The following is an 11,778-nucleotide window of genomic DNA, read 5'->3' as shown; positions in this document are numbered from 1 at the left end:
TGTTTTGTCTCTATGGTCGGTCACGGAAAGTATTTTCCATGGATGAATACTACAAGGTTCAATGACCTCAGGAGGCTGGGGAATGTTGATTTAACGAGGTTATATAAGCTGGATTAAACCAGATTTAAGTATTTCCCTCTGACCAGAAAAGAGTCTTAAGGAAGTAAAATATACAAAGCCTTCCCTGAAATGCTTGGCTCCAATATTTCCTATGAGGCAATTAGGTTAAAATAAACACAATGCATTCCTAAAGGAAAATAAATCACAAAATGATAAAATAAACTAAGGGGAAAACTCTGAAGGGAGAAAAGGGAGGTCAGCCCTGTATTTCTGTATTCATTAAACCAGGAAGGACAATGCATGGACAAAAACCTCAACTTTATTTTTAAATTTTTATTATTTTCTAAATAACCAACTAGGAATTCCTCCTTGCCTCATTGACAAATGTCACCAGAGGGACAGACAGGTGATCTGGGTGATTGCTGACAAGAGCTTCCTATGGCTACTTCCAGATTATTACTCTATTCTCATAAAAGAGATCCTTTTCCTTTGGTGTTTATGCCACCCTCCAATTTCATCCTTACCTCTCTTATCTTTATCCACCTTCTCAATCACACATCCCTTGAGGAATATGACACCTGGATTTCAGACTCAATTTTACATCAAATCCTACTCTCCACTGTATAAATGAATCTACTATCCTACTATTACCCTACTTCAGCCACTCACCCTGATAGCCGCACTCTGGACTTTGTTATCACTGTGAATTATTCATGTTCTTCAAGTTCAAGCTTCATCACCAACCTCCTCTCTGCCCAGTTGTTCTCTCACTCTGGCTATTCTGTCCTTCAACCTTATGCACACTCAAGTGTCTTCTACTTCCCCTTTCCCCACATCTATAAATTCCCATGTGAGCTCACTTTCTTACTCCAATCCTATACTCAATTGCATACAGACTCCCTTGACAACATCCTCAAATTCAGCATCCCTTGTACTTATGCTTCAAAAGACCAGCTAAACGCCAATCAAAGATCATACCAACCATCTGCCTTATCAACCTACACATTACTGGAGAGAAGTTGCACCAATGTGGACCACAGCCACTACAATCTAAGTCATAGTCTCCATCTCTTCACTTGGACCCTCAGACCTGCTCAACAGTTCTGTGAATCTGCACCACTGCTATTCCGAATTCTCCAATATCCTAACCTTCCCTATCCAACCACTACCTACCATCACTGTTAGAAGTGTTCTGCTTTGCAGAGAAACTTGGGGGTTGATAGAAGAGAACTCCTTCAACTTTCTACTCTAACACCAACCAACAGACAGAGCAGTCAAATATTCACCTTCCACCTTCCTAAAAAGGATTCGGAAGAACCATCGTTGTCTGCTGTCTTGTTTTTTCCAACTTAATAGGCTGTTTTGTAGCAACTCTATTCCATAAAATAGTATTATTGAATTCTCTAGGCTAACTGCTTTTAGTTTTGAAAGTTCCATTATTTGCTTATTTAAAAGAAAGTCCACTTATTTAATCATCAAGAATTCTTTTATTTCAAGCAAAGATCAAATGGCCATAGTGGCTAAAGGAACACAGGTAAAGCCTGTAAGAATTTAAAAAATTTAATCCCAGCATGGTTACTGATGCTCTAGGTGGCCTTAAGCAAGAAATTTCAACTCAATATGCCTTAGTTCTTTCATTAAAAAGAACAAAAAAGATATTAATATTACAAACTCAACTCAGCTAATTGTTGAAGGGAATTAAATGATTTATGAGGCTGCTATGAAACGTAAAACCCAAGGCATCAAGAAGAAGTTACAAATGGGAAGGGTGTAGAAAGGAGGAAAAGCTGTTAATCTCCACTGATACAGAAAGTTAATTTTTCAAGTCAGCCTCCAGTGGGAATGCACTTTATAGGAAAATAAGTTTCAATCTTCCACAATGTTTTGACTCCATCATTGAGGAGATGAGTTGTTGAGAACAACTGAGATTTCTGTAATTTAGTTTTTGTTGCTGATACAGCAATGTCCTTTTCATTCAACAAATACTGAGTCCCTACTTTGTGACAGACTCTTTCTCTTGTTAAGGCAACAAATATTTATTTAATGTCCTCTATGTCAATTGCTTTCATTATGGTGTGTTTGTACCCTAGGGTGTGGTAAGAAAAAGACTCCATATTCATAATTTTTTTTTACCTAAAAAAGAAGACTCCATTATTTGGAAGCTTATGGTGTATTTAAAGTATCCCCAAGAGAAAAGTGAGAATTCCATAGGCTTGGAGGATAGCAGTGTCGCCCACATCCCTGGATTCTGATCAGTGTACTAGGACATACCCTATGTACAGGTGCCAGGTAAATGGCTTTGTAGCTTATAACATTTACATTTAACTAAACTGACTTACACAAAATAGACAAGAAAGTTAAATGGCTCTTGAAATCCAAGAAAATGGTGAGACTGGTACTTTCTATTCCAATGAAAATTTTATTGGTAAAAGTAACAGTAATATACTATTCTGATAAGAATAGATGGGGGTTTCAGCTGCACCTGATTTAGATAAGAAGCTGGACCTTGTGCCTAAGCTTGATACCATGATGGGATGGGTCTTTGGATGGGTGGGTCTTACGAGGGGTTGAGTATAATTCACACACAGGGAAAACGTAAATAATTTGTTGTTTGTGGAATGACCATGGTGGTTTCAGAACATGTCTGCAAATTCTTTTATACTCCTCCCGTAAAGTCTGTGTCCCCATTTCCGGAATCTGGGAGGGCTTGTGTCTGCTCTGACCTTTGAGCACAGCAGAGCTTACTGCACGGTCAGAAAAGGCCATGTGGTTTCTGCCGGGTTCTTTCGGGAGGCTGGCCCTGGGAAAAGCCTGTGCCACGTGAGGATTCTGAGTCTCCCTAAGACCTCATCAAGCTGGAATGAAGCACAGTCAAAAGTCCAGCTGAGCCCAGACTTCTAGCCAAGATATCAGACATATGAGTGAAGCTGCCTTGGATCATCCAGAACAGTCTATCTACCAGATGAGAACCACTAAGGTCACGAGGATCAGAAGACTAGGTCAGCCAAGCCCTTCCTGAATTCTTAACCCACACAACCTGGGAGGTATAATAAGTGGTGTTTTAAGTGACTACGTTTTGGAATATTTTGTTAAGCAACAATAGATAACTGGCACAGTTCACTGTGTATATCTAGGACATACTCCACGGTGTGGTGTTCCTGTGAACCCCACTATGTGACTTGCTTTGGTCAATGGAATGTTAGCAAATGTGACTCAAGCAGAAGATTGGACAGCACTTGTAAGATTGGGGTTCTCTTCTCTTGCACCTCCACCACTGCCATGAGAAGATATGCTGGGCCAGCCTGCTGGCAGGTGAGAGACATGGCAGCAGGGCGGAGGTCCCATTCGTCCCTGCCATCCCAGTCAAGTCTGTTCCATGCAAACGAACAGCCAGCTGGCTCACAGACAAGTGGATGAACCCAGCTAAAACCAGAAGCACTGCTCATCAGATCTAGCCTAAATCACTAGGCTGTGAACTTGTGAGCTAAATAAATATTTGTTTTAAGCCACTCTTTTGGAGGGTATGCATGTACTATGTAATACCTTTAGTAACAAGAGATAATCAGTACAACAAGAATTTTTATTTCAAGGCACTTTCCTAATTAAAAACCACAGTTTCGGGGGCTTCCCTGGTGGCGCAGTGGTTGCGAATCTGCCTGCCAATGCAGGGGACACGGGTTTGAGCCCTGGTCTGGGAAGATTCCACATGCCGCGGAGCAACTAGGCCCATGAGCCACAACTACTGAGGCTGCACGTCTGGAGCCTGTGCTCCGCAACAAGAGAGGCCTTGACAGTGAGAGGCCCGCGCACCGCGATGAAGAGTGGCCCCCGCTTGCCACAACTAGAGAAAGCCCTTGCACAGAAACGAAGACCCAACACAGCCATAAATAAATAAATAAATACTTAAACAAACAAACAAAAAAACCCCACAGTTTCTAATCACAGTTTTGTGTATTGTCTCTAAAACACTTGGGATATTCAAACCACTATTCTTTCTGGTGATGCCCTTTCACCCTCTTTCTGCCTTTCCTAATCCTACATATTCTTAACAGTCTAGCTTAAATTCTGTAACCCCAGAATCAATTTAGACCACTCCATCCCACGATAGCTTCACCTCCGGATTCCTGGAGAATTCACCTTTTGAACCATCTTCTTGACAATTAACTGTATATTGCTTTGCGATGCTACTTAACTCACAGGTGGGGAGAATGAAACACAAAAGTACTTTAGGAGCTCAGAAGGGTGGTATCTTATGTCATACTGCTTCTCACCCTTCTTCCCAGCCCTTACGGCACATAATCTAATATCATGCACGTAATAGGTGTTAAATGAATATAGAAAGAAAGCAAAGAATGTGCCATAGCTTTTGAAAGGGTCTCAGACAGGTAGAGACAACATAATATGTATTTTATAACATTGCTTACAGTCGTTTTTTATTACTTCAAATTTGAAAGAATAATAGAACTTTTTATGGAAGATAATTGAGCAATTTGGTGCAGGGTCAGGGGGGTGGGAGGGAAATCTTCTGAAATCTTGAATGTTTTTAGTGACTCAGAGGCTTTATGGGTAAAAAGGTATTAAACAATTGCTGTCAGGCTTGACTATCTGCCAAATGACTGATCATAATGGCATAGTTGTATTTCCCAACTTGGAGGTTTTGCAAGTCATTAATAAACTGTGCAACATTTACCAGGTGTTTGGTTAAAGCATGCTTACATAAAGGGTTTGCAAATATTTATATTCCACAGAAATCCTCCCACTGTATTCCGAGTTAAAACAGAAGAACAATTTCCCTCTAAATGGTTGTATTTCTCATGAAAGGGCATTATATTTCCAAGAATCATAAAGAGAAGTGCTACTCTGCATCTTTTCTTTGTCTCAACTTCCTCCCCAGGGAAATTACCTTGGAAGAAAAGGGGGAGGCTGAATTAGAGCAAATAATCACCCGTCAAAAATCACTGTTTAGTGACAATGTATCATATCTGAATTTTTTTCTTTATAAAAAGGGAGCAATAGGAAATAACCTTTCAGCATCTGTTTGGAAAAAAATAAAGTCTACATACTCTTCTACATACCCCATCTATTTCAATTTCAACTCCAAGTAGAGGTTAAACAAAGTTATTAATTTATCCTTCTTCTTATTTTTGAAAAAGGAGTCTGAGTAGGACTTACCCAGTCCTTATATCCAGACATTAAAAATGAGAATAAAATATGTAATCCACACTGAAATAGATTTGTGTTGAAGGGACATGATTTGGAGGTGGGGTGAGGAATACCTCCTGAGATCTATTAAAGGATGAGAGTAATTCCTTTCATATTAACCATAAAAAAATGGCATGCTTATATGGCAGTATGAAATGGTAGGTTTGAATAACCCTACAGAGAATTTTGTAATTAAAAGTACATGTCTAAGGCCCAGTTGTCATTGCTGTCTTGACCCAGTGCAGGACACTGCCCAGAGAGACCACATCTGTAATGTATATGTGTCCTACATATAGTAGGACAACTAGCAGTGAATTTGATTAATTCACAGCTAAAACAATTAATTTACAATTTGATAGAATTTTTTAAAAGATTATCATTGGCTGTCAGTGGCTGGCTGTCACTTCCCTCATGTCAATTAAAACAGTAAAACTTGCATATGGAGACTTCTACCAGGACTAAATGGATGGATAAGGAGGTACCCACCAAAAGTCCAAGTGGAACCTCAGAGGTGAGTTTATGACTACAGTTAGCTTGTGTGAAAGCTCCCCCTTGAGGAGCTCAAAACAACTGCACAATTCAACTGAAAAATTACATGGCCAACTGCAAAGTTCAACTGGAAAATTCCATCACCAGCTCTTGTCCTTCAGAAGAAAAGACTAAGCACTCTTTTAGGACAAAAGAAAAAAATCCTTTACAAACATTTCTGAAAAAGACTATTTTACAAAAGGTTTTTTTGGCCTCCATCTATTTTATTATTTAACTGGTATCTTTCATGTGAAATAAGACATATATAAAAAACTGTACCTCCACGTGTGCCCTGTCACCAGCCAAGACCCATCTCCTTCAACAAACTTGAGGAAAAACCACTATAAAAATGAAGATGACCCTGTTCTAAGCTAGTACTTTCTTGTGTGTAGATTGTTACCAATAATTAGTTGCTTTGTGTTCTGAGAATGACGTGAGGGAGAAAATACACTTCTTGATAAAAGGTTGCAAAGTAACTGGAAAACATTTTTTGCGCCTGAATGAGAGTTTGGAGAGTGCGTTTTTTGTTCAAGATGAGCACACCATAAATTTGACTCTTGTGAGGTTCTGAAAGGATTAGAAGGAATGAGGAGATTTCGTTGTAGCCTAGCGTCTTCAGTAACCATTCTCCTCTAGGATTGACAGCCTCCTTTCCCAAGTATGCGTTAAGCATGCGCTAACCAATCTGACCACGTAAGTCAAATAAGCGAACCTCTAGGGCACAATGCACACTCAGAAGTGGCAACTCACAAGTCAGGATCTGCCTGTTGTGTGCGAGCACTGGAGAGGGCTTCATCAGACTAACAGTGCCTGAGGCCTCAGATGACTCAACGGGATCTTCCATTAACACTATCTCAATATTCTCATTTATCTAGTGTGGCTTTCCCCTCTTCCCTTTAAAGTTTTTGGAGACATGAAAAAATGCAGCACAGTGAAGAAAAGACATCAATGCTCAGTGTTATGAAAGGAGAATAGGGTTTTCTTTCTGTTAGATCAGGGAAGTGCCAATCATAGTTTAATAGTTCCTCTTAAACTGCAATCAGGGAGGCAGTTTGCAATATGCACTGTCCGTCTAAGTCACAGTAGGATGGCATTAAATGCTGAATGTAGGGAAAGACAGAGAGAAAATGTTGTATGAAGTGATGAGCTTCATAATTATATTATTATTAACAGCATCAACTATTCTTATTAACCACCACAATTGTAATAAGTTAATCAGATCTGGGAAAGAGTTTAGGCCAAGAGGCATTAATATTTTATTCAGGGTGTGTTACTCAAATTCTGGCAAAGGATAATCAATGATGTTACACTTTTACTTAGTCTATCTCTAACATGCCCTAGGGAGTCAGCTGGAATCAAGGAGATCTTTAAACTCCGGCAGAATCAAATAAACAAAGACTTGGTTTCATCTAAAATAACATTTAGGCTGTTGAACTGAATGTTGCAGCTGCCAAAATTCCAGATTGAAGGAACTGTCCTATGTGAAAAATCGAACAATCTCGTGGTTTACAGTTTCATTCATTTGCGCTTGATTAGCCTGACTTAGTACCACCTAGAAAAATCAACACAAGGGAATCATGGGATAATCCTTCAACCTCATTTAACCTCATTAACTTTTCCATGTTTGTTTTTCCCTTCAATATCTCCGTCCATCTCTTTTCCTTCATCCCTCAAACACAGTTAACTCCTATTTACTTGAAGAGCAATATATGTAAATCATTTGTGATTATAGAGTACACAAATCTAACTTTGATGATTCCATCAACTTCATTTTGGTTTTTTCAGTCTTAGGGATTATCAAAGGTGTTTTCCTTTGCCCAATCTTAGAAACAACTGTAGATGAAAGTTTCTACATATCATACTCTTGGGGACTTTTTTAAACAGAGTTAAATGGAATTAGGTTAATGAAGAGATGTTGTGAACATACATGGTTGCACTAAAGAAGATTCAGTTTCCCAGAAGCGACAGTGAGTTCCTTCTTTAAAGGAGCCCAACCTCCTTCCCACACGGGCTTGCATCTCCATTCTGCTAGAGCTGGCCATCTAGTAATTGCTCAGCAAATGTTTATTGAGTAAATTAATGAGCACTAATTTAAAGATAATGAAACAATTAGCAGGTAATGAATGACTTGTCAATTAGCAATTTATAATAAATTACAAATTATTTAGTTAATCAGTAAATAATTAAACTTCAATAGAGATAAAAACAAAATCTTCAGTAAGTAAACAAACTGCTAGAATCAAAAAAGGAAGATTTCCCCTAAGGATTAAAGGTCCAAACTAGAGAATATGTGCAACAGAAATACTATTTTCAAACACTGTAAGATATAAATGGGCACTGAAACAAAATTAGATAAATTAGTGAGCAGTGCAATTCACCATGCCATCTTGCATAATAACCTGTTATTAACAAAGATTTAATATTCAACTGCTGAACGCCCGATTTAGAATCTTATGGTTGAAACACACTTGAGAGGTTTTCTATTCAAACTCCATTGTTTTGCAGATGCGGAACTGGAGCCCCATTTCGATGTATGACCTACCCAAGTTTACTTGGCTAGCACATAGCTGGCCTTCTTTCTAGTCAGCTTTTTCTTTTCTTCTATCTCTTCTGCCTGCCATTAACTCAATTCCTCTTTCTTCAATGCCTACCATGTGTCATTTTGATGGGCTAGACCAGTTCTTGTGAATTAAGAGGTAGTGGGTCCCAAATAAATGAGGGTATGATTGTAACAGCTATCCTTTTAAGCTATGAAGTTTCAAAGATAGTAGCTATAGTGTCCATTACCTTCTGAACCGGACCTGGTTTTACCCTTAGTGGTTCATACAACAATCATTTCTATTGATACTGCTTCCAAGCAGCAGAGTAGACCTGTTCATTTCCTAGACTTTTTTTTTTTGACATCTTTATTGGGGTATAATTGCTTTACAATGCTGTGTTAGTTGCTGCTGTATAACAAAGTGAATCAGCTATACATATACAAATATCCCCATATCCCCTCCCTCTTGCGTCTCCCTCCCACCCTCCCTATCCCACCCCTCTAGGTGGTCACAAAGCACCGAGCTGATCTCCCTGTGCTATGCGGCTGCTTCCCACTAGCTATTTTATATTTGGTAGTGTATATATGTCCATGCCATTCTCTGACTTCGTCCCAGCTTACCCTTCCCCCTCCCTGTGTCTTCAAGTCCATTCTCTACATCTGTGTCTTTATTCCTGTCCTGCCACTAGGTTCTTCATAACCTTTTTTTTTTTTTTAGATTCCATATATATGTGTTAGCATACGGTATTTGTTTTTCTCTTTCTGACTTACTTCACTCTGTATGACAGACTCTAGGTCCATCCACCTCACTACAAATAACTCAGTTTCGTTTCTTTTTATGGTTGAGTAATATTCCATTGTATATATGTGCCACATCTTCTTTATCCATTCATCTGTCGATGGACACTTAGGTTGCTTCCATGTCCTGGCTATTGTAAATAGAGCTGCAGTGAACATTGTGGTACATGACTCTTTTTGAATTATGGTTTTCTCAGGGTATACGCCCAGTAGTGGGATTGCTGGGTCGTATGGTAGTTTAGCTTTTTAAGGAATCTCCATAGTTAGCCTTTCTTTTTTAATGTGTTAAGAAAATCTAACTTAAATGTGCACAGCCAGAAGTGATAAAGAGGGAAGGACAGGGGGACTTTCCTGGCAGTCCAGCGGTTAAGATTCTGTGCTTCCAGGGCTTCCCTGGTGGCGCAGTGGTTAAGAATCCGCCTGCCAATGCAAGGGACACGGGTTCGAGCCCTGGGCCGGGAAGATTCCACATGCCACGGAGCAACTAAGCCCGTGTGCCACAACTACTGAGCCTGAGCTCTAGAGCCCACAAGCCACAACTACTGAGCCCACGTGCCACAACTACTGAGGTTTGTGCACCTAGAGCCTGTGCTCCACAAGAGAAGCCACGACAATGAGAAGCCTGTGCGCTGCAACGAAGAGTAGCCCCCGCTCACTGCAACTAGAGAAAGCCCACGCACAGCAATGAAGACCCAACACAGCAAAAAAAAAAAAAAAAAAAAAAAAGACAAGATTCTGCGCTTCCAGTGCGGGGGGGCGGGGGGGTGTGGGAGGGTGGGTTCGATCCCTGGTCGGGGAACTAAGATCCCACATGCCCCGCGGCACGGCCAAAAATTTTTTAAAAATAATAAGTAAATAAATAAGAGGGAAGGACACAGACTACAAAAACTTCCAAAAGCAAGCCAGCCAATTTCTTCAATAAAAAGCAGAAAAAAATGACAAGGACAGTTTTCCAATCAGGAGACAAGTTTTCCCACTGTAGCATCCAAAATATGATCAGTAAAACATATGTTTTTCCATAGTTTCAAGTCCATCTGTCCCTGACATTTTACTAATTATCTCAAAAGAGTTTCATTGTAATTTTCCTTTCTCTACTAGTTCTAGTTAAAGGTAACAATGTCTTTTGGTGAATAGTATTGTAGCTTCGGTATTAAGTGATCTTGAACAGCCATGCTTGGGCTATATAGATTATTCTAGAGTTCTCAATCTGCTAAAACAATCTTCTCCTTGGCTTCAAAAATCTTTCCCTATAGTTTGCATGTTCTGTAGCACAGAATAGCACAGAATGTTCTATAATAGACAAATATGACTGTGCCTAGCATTTAATTAACAAGGGCAGAATGAGGGCAGTAAGGAAGGTGGAATTGCCTTGGACTGGAGAAAAAATGGAGTCTTAGGTGTCAGAGGAGCTGAGTACTGCCATCTACTGGCTATGTGGTCTCGGTCATTTTTCTTTTCTGAGTTTTACATTCCTCATCTGAAAAGAGATTCACACTAATATTATATCAACAGGGTTCCGAGGTTAGATAATATGTGTGAAATATCACTTTATAAATTTCAAGTGTGATATGAGTATCAGTGGAAATGTCTTATGAGTAACAAAATCTGTAAGATTCTGGGGACATTCTCAGAATAGTTAACTGAACACATTCAAGTCACTGTTTAGAGAAACAAAGTGGTCTTCCTTTTATATTCTATAGGGGCATTTTTTGTCTGTACTCAGCTATAACCGCATCTTTCACTCTATAGCCTTCTACGTTTGCTGGGAGAGAGACTAATCTTTGACCTCAATTTAGTAGGAGCATATTTTGCAAAACCAGAAGTAACTATATCTTGTCCCCCTTTTTCTGTGTGCTCATCTGATCAGCACTGTGAATTTACCACCCAATGGCAGGTTTGGAGTTAAGATCCTTCCCGAATGACTACAGCTGTCCCAATGAGATCCTTCTAGAAATGTCTCGGCATCCCTTGAAAGACTGAAGGGCACTGTGGCAACATGCGACCTTTTGAAACTCTCGTGGTATATCCTTTCCCTGGAAGGAATTCTAAGGCCCTCCTGTCTTGTGTTACTTGCTGCGTACCAACCACTGGGGAAGGACACCGAAAATTTAATGAATTTAAGAAAAGCTGTGCAAGCTCCCCTTCTGGAGCAGCCTTGGGGAAGAGGGAGGCCGACAGAAAGAAAACAAAGAATTTATGCTGCCCTCAAGTGTGGCAGCTATAGAGGACAATGAGAGGGACTTGCAGATGGACTATTTTTCTGGTGCCCATTTACCTCCGGGGCTGATTTCACTACTGTGCTGGCCCCAAGCGGGGTAACGGTGAAGGAATCCGATCAACATCAGAGGTACCAACGCTAGAGACAGAAAATTGTGACTCTCACAACTGCACAACTGAGGGCTACTGACATGGAGAGAAGTGCAGTGTTTTGCACGTGCCTGTGTGTGTGTTAGAGTACGAGGAAGAAGAATTCAGCATAGAACTAAGAATATAGGACAGGCATAGCCAGGGAGGGGAGGATGGGGTGTTGAAAGAGAAGCATATGGGACCAGATAAACAATTTATCTGGAAAGTGGAAACATACACAACATCCATAGAATAACCATTAACAGACAAAGAAAATATCTTGCATTTAGCAACTGACATAGAAA

General features: G+C 40.0%; 1 protein-coding gene across 3 annotated transcripts in view; it reads right to left on the bottom strand.

The window, feature by feature from the left end:
- Nucleotides 1-11,778, bottom strand: part of SAMD12 (sterile alpha motif domain containing 12) — a 410,789-nt gene that overhangs the window by 195,396 nt on the left and 203,615 nt on the right. The window lies entirely within an intron of this gene.

The sequence above is a fragment of the Balaenoptera musculus genome, chromosome 17 (assembly GCF_009873245.2).
Source record: "Balaenoptera musculus isolate JJ_BM4_2016_0621 chromosome 17, mBalMus1.pri.v3, whole genome shotgun sequence".
NCBI classification, from domain to species: Eukaryota; Metazoa; Chordata; class Mammalia; order Artiodactyla; family Balaenopteridae; genus Balaenoptera; species Balaenoptera musculus.
The sequence above is the reverse complement of the archived record's forward strand: the minus strand, read 5'-3'. Positions and strand labels throughout refer to the sequence as shown.